This window comes from Anabrus simplex, chromosome 1 (genome assembly GCF_040414725.1).
Source record: "Anabrus simplex isolate iqAnaSimp1 chromosome 1, ASM4041472v1, whole genome shotgun sequence".
NCBI classification, from domain to species: domain Eukaryota; kingdom Metazoa; phylum Arthropoda; class Insecta; order Orthoptera; family Tettigoniidae; genus Anabrus; species Anabrus simplex.
The window spans coordinates 386,220,147-386,247,608 of record NC_090265.1 but is presented as its reverse complement, the minus strand read 5'-3'; the positions used below and the strand labels follow the sequence as shown (position 1 = coordinate 386,247,608).

The window sequence follows — 27,462 nt, the reverse complement described above, 5'->3', positions numbered from 1 at the left end:
GAAAACTGGAGTACCCGGAGAAAAACCTGTCCCGTCTCCGCTTTGTGCAGCACAAATCTCACATGGATTGACCAGGATTTGAACCACGGAACCCAACGGTGAGAGGCCGGCGCGCTGCCGCCTGAGGCACGGAGGCTTCTTCAGTTATTTGTACGCTTAATTAATTTTAGTATTTTCTGCTTTCTAATGGTTCTGGTGGTGGTCATCGTGATTATTTTGAGGAGAAATACAAAAAGGTAATCATCCATCATAACCATAATCATATCCGTCTCTTCGAAGAATGAAGGTATCTGCAAAAGATGTGAAAAGACGAGAAAACGAAAAATATACCAGGATTCGTAACCCTAATTCTCTCGAAGTCGAAAGAGGACCAGTTAGAGAACAAGATAGGAAAGATGAAAACGAGTAGCCTGTCACAATAAAATTAACACAAAACGAGACCAAGCTAGGGCTGCTGTAGTCGCCTCACAAACTCTTTGAGGTTCAACCATTTTCGTGGCTTCTTACAACAGGTAGGGAATAACTTTGATGTATTCTGCCGTCTTCATCGAGTACACTGTATGCAAGGTCTGCAGTTCGATCCCGGGTTGTGATTTTCATCCCGTGGCGTCAGGAAGAACTTTCGGCCAAAAGGGAGCCTGGGCGACTCCAGCGACCCCAGAAATAATTGGTATGATGGGAACGAAAGATTATTATTATTATTATTATTATTATTATTATTATTATTATTATTATTAATAATAACATTTTTGTCCTTGTCGACAGTGTTTGAACTCGAATATCTTATGATGACACAATTTTCACTTCTTTCCCTTCTACCTCTTCTCTTCCCAACATATCTTCATCGTTTGGCTGTGCTCCTGTTTTCCTTTGTTCTGTCCACAGTGTTCCTGGCTTCTTATTCTTATTCTCATTTGCTATAAATTTTGTATTCCTAATTTTCTTTCTGAATTCTTTTCTGTCTCCTAGGCTTATCATTTGCCTGTTGATCCCCACCTGCCTTAAGTCTTCCTCTATTTCACGATACCAATTTGATTTCTTGCTTGAACTGTTTTTTACATCAAAGACTAGCTGATGTACCCGTGTTTCGCTACGGAATTCTACATTGTATATGGGATTCTGGTGTACACGTTGTGAGCAAGATTGTATTAAATTGCATAGCTCTTAACGTTACCCTAGAAACGCGACGGGGAAATCACCAAACATGTTTTCTCATATGACGACTGAGTTAGGGAATTTTCACTCTAATGGTAGACCCGCTTGCATACCATCAGTCACAATCAGGTTGGTGAGTTTCATTATAATGGTAGACACTCACTCTCCACATCCTCAGAAAGACTGTATTCGTGGTTTTCCGAACTGAAATGAACGTACAATGACGTCAGTAGGAATGGCGCGATTAAAAGCAATGCTTTCATATGAAATACTCGATCAAATGAAACACCACACATTTTCTCACTTTTAACGAACAGTACTACACTGCCGATCTAACAGTCCAAAGTTCCAGAGTTGGAATGACCAAGCCGCAGACAGCCGTGATTCGTGAACACTCTTCGTCTTTTTTCGGCGGAGAGAGGGTCGAATAGTGGAGACTCCCAGGTCAAAAAGTAAGCCCTTTTACTAATCTGTTTCCTAGGAGTACCCGATGAGTCGGAAAATATCAGTTCACACTGGCGGCGGAAAAATCTATCTGACTTGGAGACAAATTTTCCCTCCAACCCAGAGGAGAAACCCCCTCTTCACTGATAATTCAATCAATCAGTCACTACTGATCTGCATTTAGGGATACCGTCCAGGTGGCAGATTCCTTATCTGTTGTTTTCCTAGCCTTTTCTTAAATGATCGCAAAGAAATTGGAAAATTATTAAACATTTCCCTTGGTAAGTTATTCCATTCTCTAACTCCCCTTCCTATAAACGAATATTTGCCCCAATTTGTCCTCTTAAATTCCAACTTTATCTTCATATTGTGATCTTTCCTACCTTTAAAGACACCACTCAAACTTATTCGTCTACTAATGTCCTCCCACGCCATCTCTCCTCTGACAGCTCGGAACATACAATTTAATCGAGCAGCTCGTCTCCTTTCTCCCAAACCTTCCCAGCCCAAACTTTGCAACATTTTTGTAACTCTACTCTTTTGTCGGAAATCACCCAGAACAAATCGAGCTGCTTTTCTTTGGATTTTTTCCAGTTCTTGAATCAAGTAATCCTGGTGAGGCTCCCATACACTGGAACCATACTCTAGTTGGGGTCTTACCAGAGACTTATATGCCCTCTCCTGTACATCCTTACTACAACCCCTAAATACCCTCATAACCACGTGCAGAGATCTGTACCCTTTATTAACAATCATATGTATGTGATTACCCCAATGGTCTTTTCTTATATTAACACCTAGGTACTTACAATGATTCCCAAAAGGAACTTTCACCCCATCAACGCAGTAATTAAAACTGAGAGGACTTTTCCTATTTGTGAAAAAATTAATGTAGAATTTAATAAAAGTGAAGAGGAAGAAGCTTTTCTTAAGAAACGCCTCTTTTCAGGGTTGAATTTCGAGTTTTTTAGTGAATTGTGGTGCTATAATTTGGAATAGGCCTAAATTGTTTTTCTAGACCAGGCCATACTACTACTACTAAGTCAGCCTCTGCCTTAAGTATGCACACTGCTCATTCAAAACAGCGCGTCAGAGTAGGGATCGAATAACTGGAATACTATGAAGAAGAAAAAGAAGTGTGTTACGTACCAGCTGTATCAGAAAATGTATTAACCAGAGGAATGGCATGCTAAAGAAGAAAGTTTTCTAACTGCCCGGCTATTTCCCGCCAATATTCAGCCCGGCTATTATACTCGGTACGCAGCAGTAATCCCATCTATCGGAGTTGAGAGGCAACATAAGAGACAAATAACATCACAACAAACAATGGTCAATGTAATGTTATTGTTGATCAATGTTACGCGCTTTTGTTATTGTAGGCTTTCACATTTAGTTTTCTTCTGACTCTGAAATATCACTCTTATCATAGTCGGTACGGTAAAACTGAATAAAACATAAAGGATCGGAAATTGTATTCTCTGTAACTTTTGTTACGTAGTACTTTTCGATAGGACCAATAACATAGGTATTTAAAAATTAAATTGTAGGCACCTTCCCCTGAACTACTATTTCATCCAGGGTGAATAAAATTGTATATATCTTACACTGTAGTTTCTTATTCCCAGACTATAAATAACGATTTTCATTAAATTCTGTTAACCCATTTTCTCGTGGCTCGGCGTTGATATGGACTTGGCAACAAAAATACAAATTCATGAATATCTGTGTTATCATAGCCGGTACGGTAAAAATGTACGATATATAAACAGTCGGAAATTGAATTCTATATAACATTGTTTATGTAGTATTTATCGATACGACCACTCATAATATAAATATTTGAGAAGAAATTTTAGGCCTTCCCCTAAACTACCATTTCATTGAGCGTAATTAAAATAATTTATAGCCTGAATTGTATTGACTTATTCTCCGACTTTGTATACCAGTTTTCAATGGGATAGGGCCACTAATAACGTAAATAGTTAAGAATTAAATTTAAGGACTCCCCTAAACTACCATTTCATTCAGCATGAATAAAATTATTTATAGCCTAGATTGTAGCGACTTATTTCCCGATTCCGCATACGAATTTTTATTAAGATAAGTCCACTAATAATATGTATATTTGAACATTAAATTTTAGGCCTTCCTCTAAACTACCATTTCTATCAGTGTTAATAAAAAAATTTATAGCTTAGATTGTAGCGACTTATTCTCCGACTTTGTATACCTATTTTCATTAAATTCTCGTTAGCTGTTTTCTATTGATCCGTGTACATACATACATACAGACAGACAGACAGACAGACAGAAATTACGGAAAAGTAAAAAGTGCATTTCCTTGTTACTGTGGACATGATCGATACAGAAATATCTTTCTTTTCAAATTCTGAGCAATGTACAGATAACTCTTATTTTATATACATATTTTTCTTTGTAAATCTGTTGTTGTCTATTCTCTGTATGTGCCCATAGAAAAATACTCTGCATCCTGACCATGTCTGTGAGTCTGTCAGTGTGGTGGTACAGCTAACTCTTCGGTAGGTCGTTTCATCCATATGTCATCTCTGTGTATTGGTTCAAATATTTTTCTGGGAATTTTACGTTCTATTTTTTCTGTCTCTATGATGCCTGATGTTCCAATTGTGGTCGTTTCTGACGCATACAATGCTTCTGGTAATACGACTGTTTTTGTAGTGTGTAAGTGTTGCCTGTCTTGACATGCCTTTCGTGTTATAATGTGACCATGTGAGTTTGTATGCTTTCTGGAGTTTTTCCGTTTGTTCTGTGTTAGACGCCTTGTTTAATCCTCCTATTTTTATGTATTGCCCTAAATATTTATATTTTTCGACTCTTTATACGGATCCATATACAGTATACATGGTGTACACGTTGTTGTTCTGTCGTTCCATGCATTGGGTCTTCTGGTAAGATATCCGTAGACCTGTTTTGGCAGCTATTTCATGCAAGCGTTCCAGTGCTTCCTTTGCTTCCTGTGTATTATATTGCTGAGTATGGCTTTGTCGTCTGCAAATGCCAGACAATTTATGATGGTTTTTGTTTCACGTGTTCTTCCCAGCTGTATTCCTTTAACTTGTTCCTCCCACTGCTTGGTAATTTTGTCTAACACCATGTTGAGCAAGATTAGTGAGAACCCATCTCCTTATTGGACACGTCTGTGTATCTGGAAGGGTTCCAAAATTTCTTCCATGAACTTGATCTTGGAGGTGTTGTCTGTAAGCGTCTGTTGTATAAGTGCTCTGGTTTTTCTGCCAATGCCTTATTCTTCCAGTACGTAAAAGAGCGTCTGTCTGTCTATGGAGTCTTAGGCTTTTTTAAAGTCCACAAAGGTAACTACAGTGTTTCTTGTTTGTCTTAATTTTAAAAGTGTTCTCAAGTTCCAGATCTGGTCCATGCATGATCTCCCTTTTCTGAAGCCTACCTGGTATTCCCCTTTATTGTGGATCTGCTTGTGGTTCTAGCCTGTTTAATAGCACCTTAGAGAAAGTTTGTACGCAACTGGTACTAGCGCAATACCTCTGTAATTATTTGGATCTGACTTATCGCCCTTTTTATGTAATGAATGGATTAATGCACATTTCCATTCCTTTGACACTTTCTCTGTGACCCAAATTTCTGTGATAATCTTATGGATTTTTTTGGTGATTTTTTTCATCTTGGAGCTTCCGGATCTCGGCGATAATACCATCATCTCCTGCTGCTCTGTTATTTTTCATTTGTTTTATGATTTCCCGGATTAGAATTGGGGTTGGATGTAGTCTTTTGGAATGTTATTTTTTCTGTGGGTTTCTTGCAATTAAGAAGTTTATCAAAGTAATGTTTGAGAATTTTACAGTTTCCTTCCGTGTTTGTTTCCAGGGATCCATCTGTTCTTCGGAAGCAGAAGCTAGGAGGTTGATAGCCCTTAATATTTTCTTTGAAAGTTCTGTAAAAATTTCTTGTGTTATTTCTCTTGAAATCTTCCTCAGTTTATTTTAGCCTGTTATTATCGTATGCTCGTTTTTCTCTTCTAATTTCCTTCGATGATTGTTTCTGAACTAAGTGAAATTCCTTCCACGTTTCTGATGTTCTGTTACTGCTGAACTTCTCCCATGCTTGTTTTCTTCTCTCAATGGCTTGATCACAAATTACGTTCCACCATCTATTTTTCGTTTTCTAGGAGGTTGACCCCAGCGCATTGCCTTCTGAACTGTCTTCGCAAGATCTGTCCAAGTGTCTGTTGAATGCCTATGAATTTCTTCAACGAATTTATCCCTGTTCATCTTCAAGTTTTCCGGATTAAGTTTGACTATTTTGTTTTGCGCTGTCTTTTTCTGTCTTGGGATTGTCCTAATCTTAACTTGTAGTAAATAATGATCAGACTCGGGATTGGCCTAATCTTAACTTGTGGTAAATAATGATCAGGCTCGAAGAATCCTTTACGCGTTCTGACATTTAAAATTCCCAGCGTATTTTTCTTGCAAATGGCCACATGATCAATCTGGAATTCTCCCCACACTGTGTTGGGTGCTTTCCTTGTTGTAAGTTTTCGTCTTGCCTTTTGAAATTGCGTTGACATAATTTTGAGGTTAAAATTTTGACAATAGGCCTATATTATGAGGTGTTCCCAAGTTTTGTTTATGCGAATGTGTGCTGGGTACGAGCCTGTTATTTGTCTGTATTTTCTCTCCTTACCTAATTGTGCATTGAAGTCTCCCATTAAAATGTTCACATATCTTTCTGGTACGCTGTTGGTTGCTTCTTCTGTGTCTTCGCCAGAAGTCTTCAATTTCTTGTGGCTTCTTTCTGTTATGGTCATTTGTAGGTGCATGTGCTTTGATAATTATGTATGCTTTATTACCTGATTTGAAGGAGAGTGTGGAGATACGTTCTGATGCGGAATAGAAGTCTATGATGTTATGCACGAATTATTTGCGTACCGCATATCCTGTACTAAACATTAATGGTGTGCCTCTTCCGTATTCCTGTATTTTTCTGTGTCGACGTGGTTTTCGTCTATGAAGCGCGTCTCTTTAATGGCAAGAATTTTGATGTGAATTTTTTCTAGGATGTCCGTGAGTTGTTTTAATTTTCCAAGTTTGAAGACATTGTTTGCATTGAGAGTGCCAATGTAGTGTTTGCGAAGAGATTTTGAGAACCTCCGACTCTTCCCCTCAAGATCTTCCTGGTCCCCCAGAATCCGATGACCCGGAAAGTCCAGTGCATTGACTGGGGCCTGGGGTAGCGGATTTCTTTCCTTTTGTTCTATCATGATTACTTCATGTTGAAGTTGGTTGTTGGGATCTTGTTTAGACTTGGTTGTTGAGATCAAGCCGTATTTCGCTGCCGCACCAACTAGGTAAACAGACGCAGACCACTAGTCGCTGGATACCAGAACATACACTAGTTGATTTCTTGATGTTGTGTGTTTGATCCGCAACAGCTATTTTATTTCGCTAAAGTCAGCCGGCAAGCCGGTGAGGAACCCCCTATCCGTCACCGGGGACGCACCACCTCGGAATATCACCTCTCCGCCTGCTACGACACCGTAGTATGTTCGTGGATTATTATTATTATTATTATTATTATTATTATTATTATTATTATTATTATTATTATTATGAGGTTGTGATGGTAACCTTGCGTGGCCAGCTGTGTTTGTACATGACGTAGTTTTTGATTGGGGCCTGTCCAAACTCTATCAATCCTTACTTCTTTCGAAAAATATTCTGGCTTTATTGGATTGTAGACCACAGTGTATTTTTTAGGTCGTCGAATAGGAAGGTTTCCCTTCCCAGTTTGTAGGCAAGTCTTGAAGGTGTAAACCTCGACAGGCCTACGACTGCTTTCAGATAGCAAGCTTTCACGTTTCAAAGGGGGATAGATCTCTTGTCACTTTCAGCCAAATTAGGTCCAGTCCGTCGGGATTGGTTACAATCCACGCGCTGGAAAGAGTTACTGCTATTTATAGGGAGCGTCTGGTAAACTTAATTCCATATATATGGCTCACTGCGACTGTTGCTGTACTCTTGACATGTAGTCTGTAAGAGGAGTTCGTGGTCTAAAAATTGATTCCTCGGTATTTGAACGCCAACTGGTTGTGTTTATAGTAGAGGTTATCCTCCGCAGCAGGTATTGCTCCTACCGGGCGAGTTGGCGATGCGGTTAGGGGCGCGCAGCTGTGAATTTGCATCCGGGAGATTGTGGGTTTGATCCCCACTGTCGGCAGCCCTTAAGATGGTTTTCTGTGGTTTCCCATTTTCACACCAAGCAAATGTTAGGTCTGTACCTTAATTAAGGCCACAGTCGCTTCCTTCTCACTCCTAGGCCATTTCATTTTCATCCCAGCGTCGCCATAAGACCTATCTGCGTTGGTGCGACGTAAAACAAATTCTTTAACAATTCTTGTTCCTTTTCGGAAGGTCGTTCGTTGAGTCTTCTTCTCGTTCACGTACAGTATGTATGTATGTATGTATGTATGTATGTATGCATGTATGCATGTATGTATGCATCCTCAATCCGTAGGTCTGTTGGATCCCGAACAGTTCCATCACCAGCTGTCATAGAAAGCGTGGACGTCCCTAAACGTGTACGCTAGGAAAATGAGCAGTGAAGTAGTGCCCCATTCCTTTCGTCACTGTCCAGGGAAGGTTGCGTACCGGGGAGTCACCGATCTTACGTCAATTTTGCACACACGTTAAATGAGCCAAATATAACACATTGGCCAAAATACTTCTTCCGGAAATTAATGTATGCGACCTACAGAAAGGGTTAAGAGTTCGTCTGTTTGAATTGGCACGCTCGGCTACGCAGTACTGCACCGCGTTCTGAGTTCACAGAAGTTACATCGGGTCAAAAGAAGAAAAGATTTATATATATTGGAAGAGCATATAAAGTGTGTAAAGAGCTGTGGGACGCACTGCGGCAAATGAACTTCAATAGTCAGCAAAAAGAAATCGATTTTGCCCATCAACATAACGAAATAATACACAATGTGACCATCCAGCAGTGGGCTATGCAAGTTGCTTATGGAAAACAGTGCGCGGGGTTTAACGTTTGCCAAACGTGGGTATGTAACTTTAACAAGCGCAATTGTATTGTGTCGTGGAAACTACGCAATGTAGATTGAGTCGATTGCCAAGCGGGGGGAGCGGGCTTCGTGTCGCCGCCGCTCCCCCCCCCCCCCCCCCGAAGTTAAAGAAAACCTCGACGAGTGAACACAGCACGCGCCGCAGTCCTGCGCAGCCAATCACGCCAATTCAAACGTGCGAACTTTAACGCTTCTTGTACGTCCAATAAGTTAATTTCCGAAATAAATGTTTTGGCCGTTGTGTTATTCTTGGCTCATTTAACGTGTGTGCAAAATTTGCGTAAGATCCGTGATTCTCAGGTACTTGCCGTTCCCTTGTGAGTCAGAAGGTGCTAATTTCTTGTAAGTCTGCCAACTCCACTGAAACGTTGTCACTAACTGGCCTTACGTTCGGGTTCCTTCTCGTGCAAAAAATAATCTTTATAGAGCCATTCCAATATAGGCCCTATACGTTCATGCATAAGCTAGATTAAAACAATTTGCAGATCCGTTTTTAGAAAAATATATTAATTTGGTATTGATAATTTCTACCTCCTGCTTTTATACAGAACTAGAATCGTACAATTGTTGCGTGAATTGGTCTGAATTATTCTGATTTGTATTTATCTCGCTGGAAATATCCTCTTTTTTTTTTACTTCCCTTCAGATGCTGGAATTTTTAGTATGTACCCCGAGTAGGACGCTAGTGTTGTTTTTTAAATTACAAGTCGGTACATTAATATTAATCCCAGAATAAACAGTTCGAAATATATTGTGAGATAAACTGAACATGAACGTTGAGCTCATGATGAATTTGAGTACCTAATGAGTTATTCTTGAGTAATGTCGACTCCACGTTACTTACAAAGGAGACATGTTGATGTAGGTCATGAATATGAGGCAAAGTGTAAATCCATGAAACCCTCGTAGTGGAACTGTTGATCACCATAATATCCTCGGATGCTCGTACTCATGTGGCGGCAGCCCAGTCGTAAACAATAGCCTACAATAGATCACGCCTCACCTTCAGCCTGAAGCGAAACCGGAAGACATGTAACTGACGTAGAAGTGTACACAAATAGGAGAGCAAACAAATATTCACAGTTGACAGATGGAAAGGACACGTGGCTTCAAATTTTTTATTTTCTATTCTCATAGATTTTTGTATATTAGCGCTAAAAATTAAGGTTCCATCTTATTTACGTTGGAGCATTGCTTCAGTACTATATGTCAGTTTCATTATGTCACTTTGTGTGAAGTCCTTTGTCATACTCGGGGCCAGTTCATTACTTGGCTCGTATAAAAATCGCCCAATTTAAGTATAACATAGCGGTACTCTAAATTCAGGTTTGAGTAGTTTTAGTATTCATTCTTTTCCTCTCAAAACAGGACGCGGAGATTCCTGCTATTGTAAGACCAAAACCAAACCCCATGGCACTACAGCCCTTGGAGGGCCTTGGCTTACCAAGCGATCGCTGCAGATTACGAGGTGTCGTGTGGTCAGCACGGCGAATCCTCTCGGCCATTATTCTTGGCTTTCTAGACCGGGGCCGCGATCTCACCGTCAGATAGCTCCTCAATTCTAATCACGTAGGCTGAGTGGACCTCGAACCAGCCCTCGGGTCCAGGTAAAAATCCCTGACCTGGCCGGGAATTGAACCCGGGGCCTCCGGGTAAGAGGCAGGCACGCTACCCCTACACGAAAGGGCCGGCCTATTGTAAGACCACTAATTCTAAATTAATCCGCACTATGCCAGATCATGTCAAGTTTGACGAGTTGGCTAGAGTAGTGTTACAGCAATCAATCGAGACAACTGTTCATATGAAGGCTCATAAATATTTGTGTAAATCGTTACTTCATCATACTTGTTCAACCTTCACTTGTAACAGAACGAAACGGAAATAGATTCGTTGTAACTATTCCCATATCCAAACGATAACCACCATTCGCACTACAGACACTGGTGTCCTGACGTCATCACATACAGTAGGTTTCGCTCAAAAATGAGAGTGATGGCCACTAGTCCGTCTGTTCTTCATACGACGTAACAGAAACGTGGTACTTTTTTCTTTCTTCGGTGATGCAGCATGTACGGTTGTGTTATTCATTTATTATTTCGAAGGTATACTTCAAACTAATCCACTCCTTGCAGTCTCCAGGAAACTGTGGAATTGATATCTTTGGCAACTGTACTCTTCTGATAATGCCACCAATATTGTTTGACGTTGTACTTTGTAGGACGGTGTGCAACTTGAGAAACTGATTTACCTAAAACTTCCAAGTGACCTAACACAGTACAGTATATATCTTCAACATGTAGTCCTTCAGAATTTCTCTTATAACTGGTGAATCCCTCAGTCTTAATGGCATCACTTTCTGGGTTAATGTTATATATAAAAGCGTGCATGCGTGTTAGACATGCATTATAGCCTATATTCCTCGTTGCTTAACTAGGCCCTTAACTGTGTTGGGATCCATGATAACTGTACCGGAGGTACACCTACGTTCTGTTAAACTGCCATGAAACTGGAACTAGTGGACCGGTAATACAAGATACTTGGACTTTCAACCATTAGATGTGTCTCTAACATCGGCCTATGTACCCTTCTGGTGGGATTAAGGACAATTAATTCTCCAGGGAATTTCAGTTTTTTGAAGGTGGCAAACCTTAAGCTTGTGAAGATTTTTTTTGTTCCTGTGTCAAAAGTTGTCAACACTCCTAGGGCTTCCTTCTTCCTTAGTTCTTAACCAGTCAGGAATTTTGTGTAAATTTTTTCTAGCCAATTAAAATTGGGGGTGTGTACAGGCACCCTGCCTATCTGAAAAGAGTTCTGGAAACTACCCCTTGGAAATGCTATAAAAGCTGGGCGCTTTAGGACCGTATTATCTTCATCGCTCCGGTCTAGTGAGTGCGGCGAGGTATTCGGAAGCAGGGGCTGGAGGGCGGCGTTCGGAAGGCCTAACAACTCAGGGTAATGGCAGTAATTTCTTAACATGTGATAGCTCCTGTTAGATAGCTTGAGGGGAAGGTTTCAAACTTATTTAATTTTATGTAAAGTCGTAATTTAAGGTTTTGAAAGTAGATTTTCGGCAAGTCTGAGGAACTTTTGAAGTTAAATCTCCTGCGATTAAAATCTGTAGAGCAAACATGGTCTTATAATAGTGTACCGGCACCTGTTCAGAGCTATGATGCTCACACCTTATGTATATACTAATTTTGTTGATAACTCTCTCCAGTTATTGTACCTGATTTTGGACTTACAGTCTGCTGTTGTTATCAGAGCTGACGAGCTCATTTGTTATTCTATTTAACTGTAGCTTTTTTCAAATCTTCTGTCTATCACATTTTAAAATAAAAAATAAATAAACTTTCAAAATTTAGTACTTTCACTTATGCTCTGGTCATTTCCTTGTCCGCCCATTCTCACCGGCACCTTCTTACACCCCTCTGTTCCACAAAATTTCCGTAACAATAACAATGAAAGGAGCGAGGATAATAATAGGAAATGGGCTCTGCTTAAAGCAGGAGCCGATGACCCGCAACAACTCTATCCCACGTCGATTCCAATCCGCTAACTAATGGCACTGAACCGCGTTGGCGAACGCAGAGATGGAGTCAGCCATGATAGATTTACTTTCTACAATTTAATTCTATATTCAGCATAACAAATACATACGTTCTCTCCAACCATTTCACAATAGTCAATGAAATTTCGCGATGTAAACATAATTTTCGCCGGGCAGTGGCGGCTGGTGGTGTCTGATGGTGGGTGTTGCACGAACATTTTGAATGAAAAACTTAGAGAAATGACAAGAATAGTATCATTTAGTACTGAACTACAATCATATTTAAACTTGAATATACCGGCAATTAAAACACAGGAAATAAGAGGATAATTATATAGTATAACCACAGTTATTCTTTCCTCACTTGAAAATTTGCCCTCCTGTTTTTCATCGATGCAAACTGTTGGTAATATTGTGGGTGGTACAGGGACGGTCCGGTATGACGTACCCTAGTGGCGTGGAAAATAAATTACCGTTGCGAGAGGAGAGAAAGCAGGAGTGAATCATCTCCGCAGAGTGGTGCAATCTAACATTAGGAATTGTTTCTCGATAGAGGGATTGCTGGTCTCGTGCAACACCCAAAGACCGATACTGGTGAGCGTGCTACCTGTTGTTACGTACAGGCTTAAGCTCGTCCCTGGTGAAACGACATTGCGCCGCGCTGTCCGCCTGGGAGTTACCGTAGGAAAGTAAACCCCCTAAGTTTTTATTCGAAACCGGCAGAGTATTGGTCTATTACGAAGGATTAATACATCGAACGACCAAAGATGGTTGATTTTAACATGTTTTAGAATATAGGTTAGGGTTTTTTTTTTTTTTTTTGCTAGGGGCTTTACGTCGCACCGACACAGATAGGTCTTATGGCGACGATGGGGTAGGAAAGGCCTAGGAGTTGGAAGGAATCGGCCGTGGCCTTAATGTACAGCCCCGGCATTTGCCTGGTGTGAAAATGGGAAACCACGGAAAACCATCTTCAGGGCTGCCTATAGTGGGATTCGAACCTACTATCTCCCGGATGCAAGCTCACAGCCGCACGCCTGTACGCGCACCGCCAACTCGCCCGGTATAGGTTAGGTTTATTAAACTAGAAAATTAGAAAAGTGTAAAATTATTGGGAGTTGGCAACACTGCAACAGTACCACGCACCGACTTTGCCGCCGAGCATGAATGTTCGTTGGACTGAAAGATTTGCCAGTCACTTAAGCCATTCGCCACGTGTTACGAAGTGTATTTTTAATGAGCTATAGTTCGTACGATCTTCAACCTGTCTTCATTATTCGTGGAAATGAGCTCTAATTAATGAATGTTCTTACATCACGGACTAACGGAATGTCTTCAATATTCACGAAAGTAAGTACGCAGATTAATGCATGTATGTACACTGAGTGGCCAAAAGTCACGGGAAGGGGTGTCCCATTAGAAAATGCGCCGTATATGATCCCTGAGCGTTGCGGCTAGCTCCGGCGTAGCTGAGCAGTCTGTCACAGACACCAGTGTCGTGAAGATGGCAACTCACCGCGAGTTAACCGACTTTGAACGTGGGATGACCAGGCGACTTGGCCGTGCGGTTAGGAGCGCGCGGCTGTGAGCTTGCATCCGGGAGGTAGTGGGTTCGAACCCCACTGTCGGCAACCCTGAAGATGGTTTTCGGGTTTCCCCATTTTCACACCAGGCAAATGCTGGGACTGTACCCTAATTAAGGCCGCTTCTTTCCCAGTCCTAGCCCTTTCATATCCCATCGTCGCCATAAGACCTATCTGTGTCGGTGCGACGTAAAGCAAGTAGCAAAAAAAAAAAAAAAACGTGGGATGATAATCGGCGCACGCCCCATGGGTCAAAGCATTGCGGAGATTACACGCGAATTCGGATTTCCGAGGTCAACAGTGTCGAGGGTGGATCTTCAGTATCGCAGAGAGAATGTTACCACCCGCGTAAACCGCCGCGCGGGAAGACACAGGTGCTAAGGAACGAACATCACGTCGCCTCCGCAGAACCGTATGTGGGTGCTCGACGGGCTACTGTAAGGCAGATCACCGCCCAGTTCAATGTTGGGAGTCAGGAACCTGTTTCTCCCGTTGCCTACGAGATATATAAGGCCGTGAAATACAGCACACTAGCCTCGGCCTCGAGATACTTCCAACAAGCGCCGCTAGGGTTCTCTTTACTGAGCTGTCTCGCCCGCTCATTGCAACACGTTCCAGTACGAAAAACCTATAAAAATTCATTAAAACTAGCAGTTTCAGAAGACGCCAAACAGATGTGAGATAAAATAAATAGACCAAGAACAGTTGTATGACTTACTTTCTGCAACGTATTTCTTACACTTTGCTTAAACGAAATAAGTAATTCACGAAAGAAGCAGAGAAGTATATTAGCGAGTTTGTCATTTCTTCCCGTTTTCTCTAATTCTGTCTCTGTGTATCCGATAAACTGATCGAGATTGCGGTCATAAATAACTTTGGGTTTTATCACGATCTTATAAATTATCAGCTATCCTACCTTTCCTCCACACATATGATGTTGCGACATTTGTATTGAGCCGCTGTTTGGAGAGCGATGTTATGCCCGTTTCGCCATTAGAAAATCCTATATAATTTTTCAGCATCTTCTGATGTGGTACAGATAAAGCTCCTAAATGATCATTTGTACCATTATTATTTCTATTTGGTTTACTTTTTGGTCAAGTTCACATACCTTAAATCATTTTTCTGATTTCATTACCGTAATCTGGCATTCGAAATCTCATCAATAAATATTTAGATTTAACAGAGATACTCGTAGCCTTTCCTTGACATAGAAACGTGATTGTAGGTACTTCTTGTTCTTTTGTGGGTGACGTAGATCAGTTACATGCTGAAGATATGGTATGTTCATCGTTACATAAATCAGAAATTTTACTAAATTTTCATGGCAATACGTCTTTTCTTGGAGCTGGAGCCTTCCTGCGTTTGACATTTTCCTGTTGTGAACAGAATATGCACTAAAACAGAAGGTACTTCGTTGTAAGAATTCGCTTGACTGATATGCTTACACTGAAATCTGATGTATTAAAATGCAAGCTACATATTCGTGCTTCGAAATTGCTTGCCTGCATTTCTCTCTTAAACCACACTCCGAAGGAAAATTATGGAACGTCACAATTTCTTGCTTTTTAACAGTATCCGAAGTATAGAGATACACAACAGTGCATCATACTTTTCAACCTCACGGACACTTGCCGACAGAAACAATGCGCACAATACATGGCATAAAATCAACACATCACAATTACTCCGTACATCACAATGTTAAAGTCCGCCAAGAGCAGAACAGAAACCTGACATCTAGCGGCCAAACCGTGAACACGGTCGGCGTCTTTTCAGCGGCAAATTAGTAGCTATGTCCCGGTCTTGTATATCTCGTAGGCAACGTTTCTACCAGGTCAGTAAAGAGGCAATTAAACCGCCTCGACACGGAGCGCAACGACGTGCATGGGCCCGCGAGCATCGGCAATGGACCATAGAACAGTTTGCGGCGTGTGGTATGCTTCGATAAATCCCGGTTCCAGCTGAATCGAGCTGATGCGCGCATGAAAGAATGGCGTATGCCCCCATGAAGATATGGATCCTGCTTGTCAACAAAGTTGTGTCCAGGCGGGAGGTGGTTCAGTTCTGGTCTGGGCGGCGTTCTCATGGTCTCAATTACGCCCCATTGTCCGGCTGCAGGGAGCGCTGACAGGTGCACGTTATGTGGACTTTCTTTCAGACCATCTGCATCCGTTCCTGGCCCTAGAGTACTCTGATAGCCATGGCATGTTTTAGCGGGGCAATGCGCCATGTCGCCGCTCTGTGATAGCACGCAGGTGGTTGGAAAACTCCAGTGAAGTTACGACAATGGATTGGCCCTCCGGATCCCCCGATCTTAATCCAATCGAGCATTTATGGGATGCTGTCGATGCTGGTGTACTTTCATGAACCCCGCACCAATTGCACAAGACCGTTGTGGGTAGCAGTGCAAGATGCGTGGGTCCAGATCCCTCCAGAACGATTCCATCACCTTGTAGAGTCGATACCTCGCCGTATTGAGGGCTCGAGTAGGAGCAACTTGTTATATTAACATCACATTCAGTGTCTTCCCATGGCTTTTGGCCACTCAGTGTGTGTGTGTGTGTGTGTGTGTGTGTGTGTGTGTGTGTGTGTGTGTGTGTGTGTGTGTGTGTGTGTGTGTGTGTGTGTGTGTGTGTGTGTGTGTGTGTGTGTGTGTGTGTGTGTGTGTGTGTGTGTGTGTGTGTGTGTGTGTGTGTGTGTGTGTTCAGTCCTCAGCCCGAAGGCTGGTTGGAACCTCAACAGCTCCACGTTAGGCTGTCATAGATGGCCTAGGCATCACTGAGGAGGCTAGTAGGGAAATTAGGAGTGGTGTAGTTTCCCGTTGCTTTCCTCACTGAGCCAGAAGTTGCAGTTAAATATCAATCTGCCAAGCCCACTGAAATGCATTCACCAACCGACCCTGTGAGCAACATTTTCACACCATTCATAACAGGGACTGGCTGAATTACGAATGGCATTACTAGCATAGCTCATACCTCGGTCACTTTCATATTTTCAAAGCGAAGGATGAAGCTGAAGCAGATCAATGAAAGTAACGAAATTACTCTAGCCCGTACCAGATGACATAATGCATGTAAACATTTGGTCTTACCAGTGTGAATGTTCTTAAATCGCGAATTAACGGAAGGTCTGTGGTCATTTAGATAAACACGTCTCTGATGCGTTTCCCCTTGTGTTTCGATTGAATATCAAGGTAATATCTTGGCGTTGGACCTAAAATAAAGGATATAATATAGGTAATGACGTAGTGTAATTCACCAATACGCACTGATTCACCGGATATTAGGCTACCCGATTTATTACTTATATTAAATACAAGCACTTTACATTATAACAGTACAAAAGGTTTAAGACGCCTTAATGATTTTAGTCGCTCGATGCTGCCGATTTTAACAGAACAAAACTACCGAAAATATGTGTTTACCACATCTGCCCGTCATCAAGAAAAACTTCCCATATATTGCCCAAGGTATTTGCTGGCACCGTGTTTCACCCTCTTCCTTCCTACCGTTGTATATCATGTCATTGATTTCATTTCTTTAACCCCTTTGATGAGGTTGATGTCAGGAAGGCCGTCCGGTCGTAAAAACTCGCTACTAGGATACACACACACGCACACGCATTAATGTAACATATTTTACTGGTCCTCTTAAAGCCGTCGAAATCTCTTATAGTTGCTGCTGTTAGCAATGGAGGGCGCTGCAGTGTTTGTTGGCCTACTGCTCCAGTACCCCACCAACCTTCGGCTCTTGTTTTTCTCCCCCTACGTTTTTCACCCATTACCGCGCTGATCATATCCTCATTACTTTCAGTCGAGTTCGGACTTCGGAGTGTCCCTGTGATTGGGGGCATGGAATACATCCCTGGTATCATCTGCGACCGAAAGGGGGATCTGTTGGGAATTGGAACTTGGGCATGTAGCTGGGTCTTGCATTGTTTCTACTTAGTTGTGGCGGGCTCTTCGCTTTCATCTTTCCTATTTGAAATCCCGTGGTCAGCTCTTGTTCTCTTTCGGCTCTTGTGTTGTTAGATTTACGAAGCTGATACAGGTGATATGTACGTGATCTGCAAGGATTGACAAGTACCCGTTGACGTTCGGAGACTCATCAAGTGGGATTAATGGTGTAAAATCGTGGCAGTAGTTTGATTTTCTCGTACTTCATGGCTCATCTCCTCTTTTGATTATTTCATTTTTAATTAAATTTCATTTTTTAACGATCCTTTTTATATCCTCATTGTAGTAAAGAGCCCATCTTAAGACAATAATCGCCACTGTCACCTTCGTACTTAGGGTTGTCGATATTGATTGGGATATGGCACAAGTATCTTAATACACTGATAGAGCTGGAGCTGATCTTGATGTTATTGTTTCATTTAAAACAATCATAACCGTATATAAATTCAGTATTCTTTGATGAAAAGTCCTACAACCCTTATATAGGAGATGTACGATTCTATGAAGTAGCTGATGGTTGGTTAATAAATGGTTCGCTTCTCCGCGCCTATCTCTGCTGGCTGAATACAAGTTCCGATCGTTTATGTTTCATACAGTTTAGACTTTTCTTGCTTAGTCCATATCAATGCCGAGCATGGCTAACATGGAAATAAACCGAGCTCGATAGCTGCAGTCGCTTAAGTGCGGCCAGTATCCAGTATTCGGGAGATAGTAGATTCGAACCCCACTGTCGGCAGCTCTGAAAATGGTTTTCCGTGGTTTCCCATTTTCATACCAGGCAAATGCTGGGGCTGTACCTTAATTAAGGCCACGGCCGCTTCCTTCCAACTCCTAGCCGTTTCCTGTCCCATCGTCGCCATAAGACCTATCTGTGTCGGTGCGACGTAAAGCAACTAGCAAAAAAAAAAAAAAAAAAAAAAAAAAACATGGAAATATTGTTTAATCGTGTTAACTGGCGATGGTTTGTCGTCATTGTCTTACGGTGCAAAACCGTGTGGTCACTGGTCCATAACGACAAGGAAAATTGTGAAGATGATTACAAAAACGAAAAAAATCGTAAAAAAACGATCCATTGAGGAATAAAAGGAGAGAGAGGGGGTCATGAAAGAAGGAAGGACTCCCTTTACATTAGATGCTCTAATATCAGAGAGTCGGTAGTAAACTAAATGTGAATGCCTAAAATATCGGAAGATCATAAAACTGATGAACAATAGACTAACATTACATTGGCCATTGTTGTGATGTGATTTGTCTCTTCAGCTGCCACCCCACGAACCTACTACGCTGGCGTAACAGGGGGAGAGGTGATACTCCCACGTGGCGCGTCCCAGGTGGCGGATAGGGGGGTCCTTACCGGCTTGCCGGCGGACTTAAGGGAAATAAAATTTGTCTCGCGGACCAAACACACAACACCCTGTAGGTGGGGGACGCAGACGAAGAATTCACCCACGGTATCCCATGCCTGTCGTAAGAGGCGAATAAAAGGGGCGACCAAGGGATGATCAAATTAGAACCATGAAACTACTTGTGATTAGTACCACCTCGCGGGGAACACCATGGGTCGCTTTTAGCTTGTAGTACAACTATATTGGGAACCAAATAGGTTTGTGATTAGTAGCAAATGAGCGCACGACGGCTTTTACAGTACCTGTGATTAGTAACACTATATGAGCGACACCATGGGATGAGAGAACCCATGGTTCTGGCTTGCCTATGTTTAGTACCCACTATATGAGGAACACCACGAGATAGTACGAGTCCCTGTGGTTAGTACCCTTATGTGATGAACACCATAGGTTTGCGTTGCCTGTAAATGGCGCCGCAATGTGCGAAACAGCGTAGAGCTGTAATACTTGTGCGAATTTCATTACCTATGAGTAGTACCATAATGTGTGGAATACCGCGAGTCTACCCTACTTTTGATTAGTACCGCATCATGACAAATGCCATGGTTCTACTTTCCAAGCGATAAGTACCATTGTCAGGGGCCGCTGACTTGGATTTTGCACCCCTTTCGACTACAAGTATCATCGATTCAGTATTGTGCTATAGAAGCAGTCCCTAGGTCAGTAATACTATTGTTCTATGCCAACTTCTGTGCATGTGAGGCACTGTGGGTCGGTTCCACTGATCGTTTTAAATTCATATCCATCCATTCATTCATTAATTCTTCGTCCTCACGTTTTGAATTGTGGTCAGTGGATTATTTTGGGGTTTTAATTTGTCATTTCGTTTCATTTCGTACCATTAGGCGCCGATGACCTAGATGTTAGGCCCCTTTAAACGACGAGCATCATCCATCATTATCATCATCATCATCATCATCATCATCATCTGCTGCTGCCACCCATCCCGATAGATGGGATTACTGCAGCGTCCCGAGTACGCCTGAATGTTGATGGAAGGTAACAGGGTAGTTAGATAACTTCGCACATGCTATATGATTGTCTTGTCAACGATGATTGCTACAACTATGTGATAAATAAAGTCTTCTCTCTAAAACAACTGGAAGAAAACTGCGAGGGATAATGAGAGACGGATCTCTTCAGTTACAGTGTCAGTTTTCTCATTGAGGGAGAGGGGTGGTTTTGTACGTCGATCACCCGAAAGCAAACTCCTGGATGCTCCAAGTCACCTTTATCTTCATCGGAATATATAAATGCTATAAAAATGTCGTGCAACCTGACCGTGGTAAGATCGGTTCCTGGCAGGACTTTCAGCTCAACCCGTTGCTGCCAAACCGGTTGCAGTGAGACAAACGTTTGGACATGTTCTGCGGTTCTGCAGAAGCACCGAATTACTGCGAAACAATCGTCACCATCGAGTAAGGGCATGAACTGCTCAAGGCCTGAGGCAGCGTGGATTGGAGGTGCACGAAGTAGTTCACTGCGTCCCTACCGACGAATGAACGACAACATAGCCATCACTAAGAAAGATAATAAAGTGATGGTGTTGTCTGCCATATCTATCGGCCAAATATAATATTCCTCTTGGTCAGTTTGTTGTCAGAGGCCTTCTGTTTGGATTTTCCTTTGCCCTCCAAATTTTGAAAATTCCGTTTTATGACGTAGAAAAATTCTTATTGCAGACCAAAGAGATTCTCTGCAAATTATATAGTTGCATTTATACCTTAAATCGTAATCTCTAGCTAACGATGACTTTTCCAGTAAAAATGATTAAGTATAATTATATAACATTCCACACTACCACCATTCCAATTACACGCAGGTTCATACAATATGGTGCCAGTAGGGGCAAAAGATCCACATGGGTCGACGCCCCGAACAAATAGCATTTTATAAAAATAAAAATAAAGTATAATTACATTACATACTGTAATTTATGTATTCCGGACCTTTATGGTCACCCTCGCTGGAGGACAGATGATTTATTTCTAATAAATCTTACTACCATTTATCGTCAGAAAGCGGATGAAGGGAATCCTTGTTCATTGCCAATTATTTTGGATTTTAATTGTATTTCACTTGTATGTTTGCTTTGCTTCGTCTTTCATTCGTCTAGTGTGAGGGTTTTCTTTTTGTAGATAACTCTACTCCATCTCATCTCAACAAAAATTTAAAGTTTTCAGACTGTTTCAGTTGTAAAATAACCAACCTTTCAGCACAGTGTGACTGCGGACTCAGCAGTTGGACTGTCGCTGCTCAGAAAGACGATGGGTAGTACACCTTTGAGATCCACTAAAAACCTCCTTTGAAACACAGTGCTGTCTGTAACATTGCTCTTGGGGAGATTTGTACCTCTTTGTTAGAGATTACCTCGTTTATTATGTACAGAACAAGATTGCTCCTAAAATCAGCTGAACATTTTAGGGTCGTGAGAGTGCGAGATCACTTAGTAGTGTCAACGCACGCTAACGATATTAGCCTACGACTGTTGCCTAATAGTGATGTTATGTGAAGGAGATAGGATTAGAATTGGTGCTCCGAGAGTAGTTCTCCTAAAAACATCGTCGAAAAACGACGTTTAGGATAGCTTTTGCTGTACTGGTCGAGTACCGCATAGTTAAACTCACAAGGGGAGGCTGCCATATTGTTTTCTAGAAAAGTGTTCACATTTTTAGGATTTGACCTTCATTAAAAGTATTTTAGCTCTGTTCGAGCGTTTTTGCCAATGGGCCTTTTTTTTTTCAAAATTTAACGTTTAAAATCTATGCTTCAAAGTTTTGTAGTCTTAATCTCGCAGATATTTTCAAATTGTCTCCATGACGTAGTCGCTAGCGCATTGACATTGGGTTCTGAAGGTTTCGAGTTCGAGTCCGATCTTGGTCAAAACTTTTTTCCTTTACAGATACATCCCTTATTTCTTTTATTTTTTTAAATATTTTATTTACTGTGGTGTCTTCTGTTTTAGAGCTATTTGCAATGTTTTAAATCATTATTCGTCCTTGTCGTTTGAACTTGTAATTTTTATTCGTTAGCAAAGTTCAGGCGATTCATTGTCGGACGAACAGTGAAAGTGTGACAAATATTGCTAATAATATAAACAATTTACATATTTATTAATATTAAAAATAGCAACAACACAACAATTAATAAAGTATTGGATATAATCTTTAAAAAATATTGTACCAAAATATAACATTTTAGAAAAGAAAAATGAAAAAGAAATTTTAAAATTTAAGGTCGGATTCGAACTCGGAATTTTCAGTTGCAATGCCACTGCGCTAACGACTATGCCACTGAGGCAAGTCGGGAGTATCTGCGCGAATAAGACTACAAAAGTTCGAGGATAGATTTTAAACGTTAAATGTTGAACAAAATAAGGCCCAAAGGCAGAAACGCTCGAACAGGGCTAAAATATTTTTGTTAATGAAGGGGAAATCCTCAAAATTTGAACACTTTTGTGGAAAACCACATGGTGACCTCCTCTTGACAGTTATGAAGGACGTCGCGAAGGCAATTGCCCACGAAATAATATTTTGGATTGTTTTTCCTTGGGACTTCTACAGTTCTCTATATTTTATTTTGGTAAGCTTTCTGATTATTTTATTTTGTTGTGTATCGGTTTACTATGTTTGATGCTGACTTATCAAATGCACTGTTTATATTTCTGAGTGGTGAGTACTTGGATTGGAGAACTTGCCGTAGTAACTATTGCTTACACAATGTTAACTAATTTCCAGGTAGTTCCATTGACGACCAACCTGATGTGTTTTCATGGAGTTCGATTTATGGATCCAATTCATTCTGAAAGGGCTACAGTTCTCTATATTTTCTTTTGGTAAGCTTTCTGATTATTTTATTTTTGTTTCATTTTGTTGTTATTTCGTTTATTATGTTTTGTTTATTTTCCAATCTAGTGATGCTGTTGGAGTGCCAATCAAGGAATTTTGATCTCTACATTTTTCTTTGGTTTTATCTTTTTACAAATGTAAAACAGGAAAAGCTCACACATTATTTCAGTGCATAAAGCATAGTCGTAAATGTAAGAAAAGTGTTCTTATATTTTTTTGTGCAACAGAAAAAAGGTATTACTGTACAACTTATGTTAATAGAGTATATAACGTGTACGGTATTTGTTTTTAGTTTTTTCGGATTATCCGGATTTTCGATAATCGGGATCAGTTCCGGTCCCACTTAATCCGGATAAACGAGGTTCTTGTGTACTGTGACTAATAGAGCTTCCTGATAAATTGAAGTATATACTTCTCTGAAGGAAAATGCCATTTTCCTGTGCAGCTTACAACTGCATAGAGAGTTTCATAAAGGGCAATGACGTGTCGTTTCACAAGTATGTTTCCTTGAAAATAATTTCTGTGCGTAGGCCTATAAAATAATAATTTGCGTGACACTCATTGTCATGTGAATTGGCCTACTTGGGCTGAATTCGCGACTGATTCCCCTATCGGCGTGAATGAGATTCTTTGGATCATACCTTGAGGACTGAAATTAATGTTTTAGGTAATATAAGGGATTACATTTTCCTTTCGCTGAATGGCCATGTGCATGATACCGAGCAACGTAGCTGTCAGCTTGCATTCAAGAGATAGTGGGTTTGAACCCCACTGTCGGCAGCCCTGAAGATGGTTTCCAATTTTCACAGAAGACAAATGCTGGGACTGTACCTTAATTTAGGCTACAGTCGTTTCCTTCCCACCCCTAGCCCTTTCCTATCCCTTAGTCGCAGTAATACCTATCTGCGTCGGTGTGACGTAAAGGAAATTGGTACAAAAAAGAAAAAAAATGTGCATGATAGCCTGGAACTGGGCTCCATTTTTTTACTTTTTGTGTGTATTTTTATTATTAAAAGGTACTGAATGTATTTTCTGTTGCTTTCCCTTCGTACAATATGTGTAGCAGTTCCCATTCATACCTTACCAGATTTTACAATATTAGAGACTAGATGTGCAACACCGTGTGAACATCTGAGTTCTTTACTTTCGTCAATACTATTATTCCTTTAAATATCATATAGGACTATATACAAGCATAATAAATTATTGACCGAGCCAGTTGGGCGTGCGGTTAAGGCCGCGCAGCTGTAAGCTTGCAAATGCGGGGGACGCTTCCTTCCCACTCACAGTCCTTTCCTATCCCATGGACGTCATAAGACGGTAACATGTAAAGCAAATTGTAAAAAAAATATTGTATTTTTTCAGTTCTCTTCAGTCATATAATTTACCTCTCTCACTTTCCATTAACGGAAATAATTTTACACGTTAAAATCTTAAAGCAAATCATACATTTCAGGAAAAGCTAAATAAAAACTCCATAATAGGCTGAAACCACAACCGAGTGTCATATTTCTACTTTTAATCACGTTTAGAAAACATCGATTTTAATAATAATAATAATAATAATAATAACGGCTTTACCTCGGAGACGCCGATATATCGTTTTTGGTTTTTTTTTTCCCACGGGAGTTATTTCATGTGCCAGTAAATCTGTGTATAAGAGGCTGACATATCTGAGCACCTTCAAGTATCACCGGACTGAAGCAGGCTCGAACCTGCCAACTTGGCATCAGAAAGCCAGCGTCTAAACAGGCGATGACAATATTTTATCTACTTTACCCCAAAATCTCGCCAACGCTTTTTTAGATCTAAAAACTCGCTCATTCGCTTCGTACGAGACACGACATTTTCGGTCGTTGGGCAGAATTGTGCCAAAGTCCTGGTCATTCACATAAAAGATAACGAAATATACGCGCCCTCGTTCTAAACATATGTTGTTAGAAGACTTAATATGAACAGTAAATTGATTTTGTGATACTTAACTGCACCTGAACACCGTCCTCTTTTATCACGCATTTCTCTTGCATTTATGCTTTTTGGGCTTTCTTTCTTACTGGAGAGAAGCATCGCAAGTATATTGTAGTATCTGAGAATATTTACATGTAAGAATTTTAGGCCATATCTATATCCACACAATTTTAATAGTCCCCTATCTACACTGATGAATACAGCGGAGTGAGCTTTTTGCCAAACAGCTGCGATTTCAATAAGCTCCCTCGCTACAGTGATTCTCTCACAAACGGTGGCGCCGCACCTACCTCTAGTGTATTATTTACTAACCCTATGGATAGGAATGGGCCAGAAGTGGGAAGGAAGCTGCCGTGGCCTTAATTAAGCTCCAGCATTTGCATGGTGTGAAAATGGGAAACAACGGAAAATCATCTTCAGGGCTGCCGAAGTGAGGTTCGAACCCACTACCTCTCGAATGCAAGCTCGCAGCTGCGCGACCCTAACCGTACGGCCAGTTTGCTCAGTCGTAAGAAAGAGAGATTGCAGGTATTATAAAACAATCTGAATAATTTCAATAGCATGAAGTGGCACACCATATATTTACTGTACAAGTAAAAATAACCTTTTATTATTTTCGATCCGGATAAACGGGAGATCCGGATTAATGAGGGCGGGATAAACGAGGTTCTTGTGTAGCTTAAAAATAAACTAGATATGCAGAAGTGTTCAGTTTGATCCGTGATTTAGTCCGAAGATGAACGAGTAAACATGCACAGTGTTCTCCCCAGAAAATTTCGTCAGCTGGGTTGCAGGAATAAGTAGCCGGGCGGGGAATACTGCGTACAAAGTGAATATAACATTTCGATTTAATTCTCTCAAGGAATTATTAATATCAATGCCAAAATTAAACTACGCAATTTAATGTTATCTCAAATTAAATCATAACGGAGTATTTTGAACGACTAGTGTTCTACTGTTCATTCACAATCGTATACCACCGGGGCTTACTACTCGGTTTGTGCTCTCGGCGGGAATCGAGTACCCGCATGCGATTCGATGCTAATACAGACCCCGCTCGCACACAACACTCTGTCATAATCAAGCTGAACATTCATCCAAGATGAACATTTGAATTCTGATATAATTATGCGGACAAGAACGTAGGTTTATAATTTGAATAAACAATTTTATACTATTTGCATTTCCAGTATTTGGGAGATAGTGGGTTCGAACCCCACTGTCGGCAGCCCTGAAGATGGTTTTCCGTGGTTTCCAATTTTCACACCAGGCAAATGCCGGGCTGTACCTTAATTAAGGCCACGGCCGCTTCTTTCTCACTGCTATCCCTTTCCTGTCCCATCGTCGCCATAAGACCTATCTGTGTCGGTGCGACGTAAAGCAAATAGCAAAAAAAAAAAAGCTATTTGCATTTTAATTTGGAACACCGAATGACTGAAATATGTATTAATATTGTGTGACTAGCTGTAGGTTATGTTAGCCGGGCGGTCTGTAAAAACAGCAGGGCGGTGCGCCCATTAAAAATGTCGTAGGGAGAACACTGATGCATTAGTAGATCTAAGCAGGGTGTAAAAAAATAATTAATTATATTTTTAAAATCAAAATCAATTATTTTTATTCAAATATTTTTATTTAAATCAGATTGTTTCAATTTTACATGTTTACCTATCATTTAGAATTTTCTGGTTTGTGTATGCATCATTGTTTACGTACCTGAGATGAATCATGAAGAATCAGTCTAAATTCTGTTGTTTTAACAATATTTTGAATTGGAGTGTGATATATTAAAATATATTTTTGAATCAGTTTTTTTACTAGTGGCTTTACGTCGCACCGACACAGATATGTCTTATAGCGACGACAATTTTTCTTTCTCGTGACTTATTCTTTTAAATAAAAACACAATTTAGAAGCTATATCCTTTACACCAAATCCGTTTCTAAACTAGTTCTTCATCTTCAGTCATATTTATAGCTTCGTTATTTAAGTGTTTATGCAAAGCACAAGCTTGGGAGCTTTGTCTACGCCAACTTTGTTCCTTAACTTTGAATGAACAACACCAAACGTAGAAAACAAAACGTTCTATACCTGCGACTGATGCTCTAGCTGTTAACAACTGCATAACATTCTGTCTACTACCAACTGGCCAATGACATTTTCTTGAGATTTCCACCACTGCAGAGCAGATACACCTTGCACTACTGCATCGATGAACATCCTTGGAATGAAGGATTGAGATTTTGCTGATATTTCACAACTATTGATAGAAATGAAGTTCCCGGATTTTTTCCTGGGTGAATTGAAATGTGCATTAATGCTCGGGTGGCTGTTAAAACATACTCTGAGTTCATTGAAATTCAGGAAACCCAATCGTCAAATATTACCAGTGTTTCGCCCCAGTGCGGCATGGGCTCATCAGTTGGATACCGCACCTTCCCAAGACACTGGCGACACCACTGCAAG

General features: G+C 40.8%; 1 protein-coding gene across 6 annotated transcripts in view; it reads left to right on the top strand.

Annotated features, from left to right (window-relative positions):
* Positions 1–27,462, top strand: part of LOC136856820 (protein bric-a-brac 1) — a 1,345,352-nt gene that overhangs the window by 240,432 nt on the left and 1,077,458 nt on the right. For all 6 annotated transcript variants that reach the window (XR_010858465.2, XM_067134959.2, XM_067134961.2 and 3 more), the window contains one exon: positions 22,921–23,018. The gene's annotated coding sequence lies outside the window, so the exon portion shown is untranslated. The remainder of the gene's footprint in view (positions 1–22,920; positions 23,019–27,462) is intronic.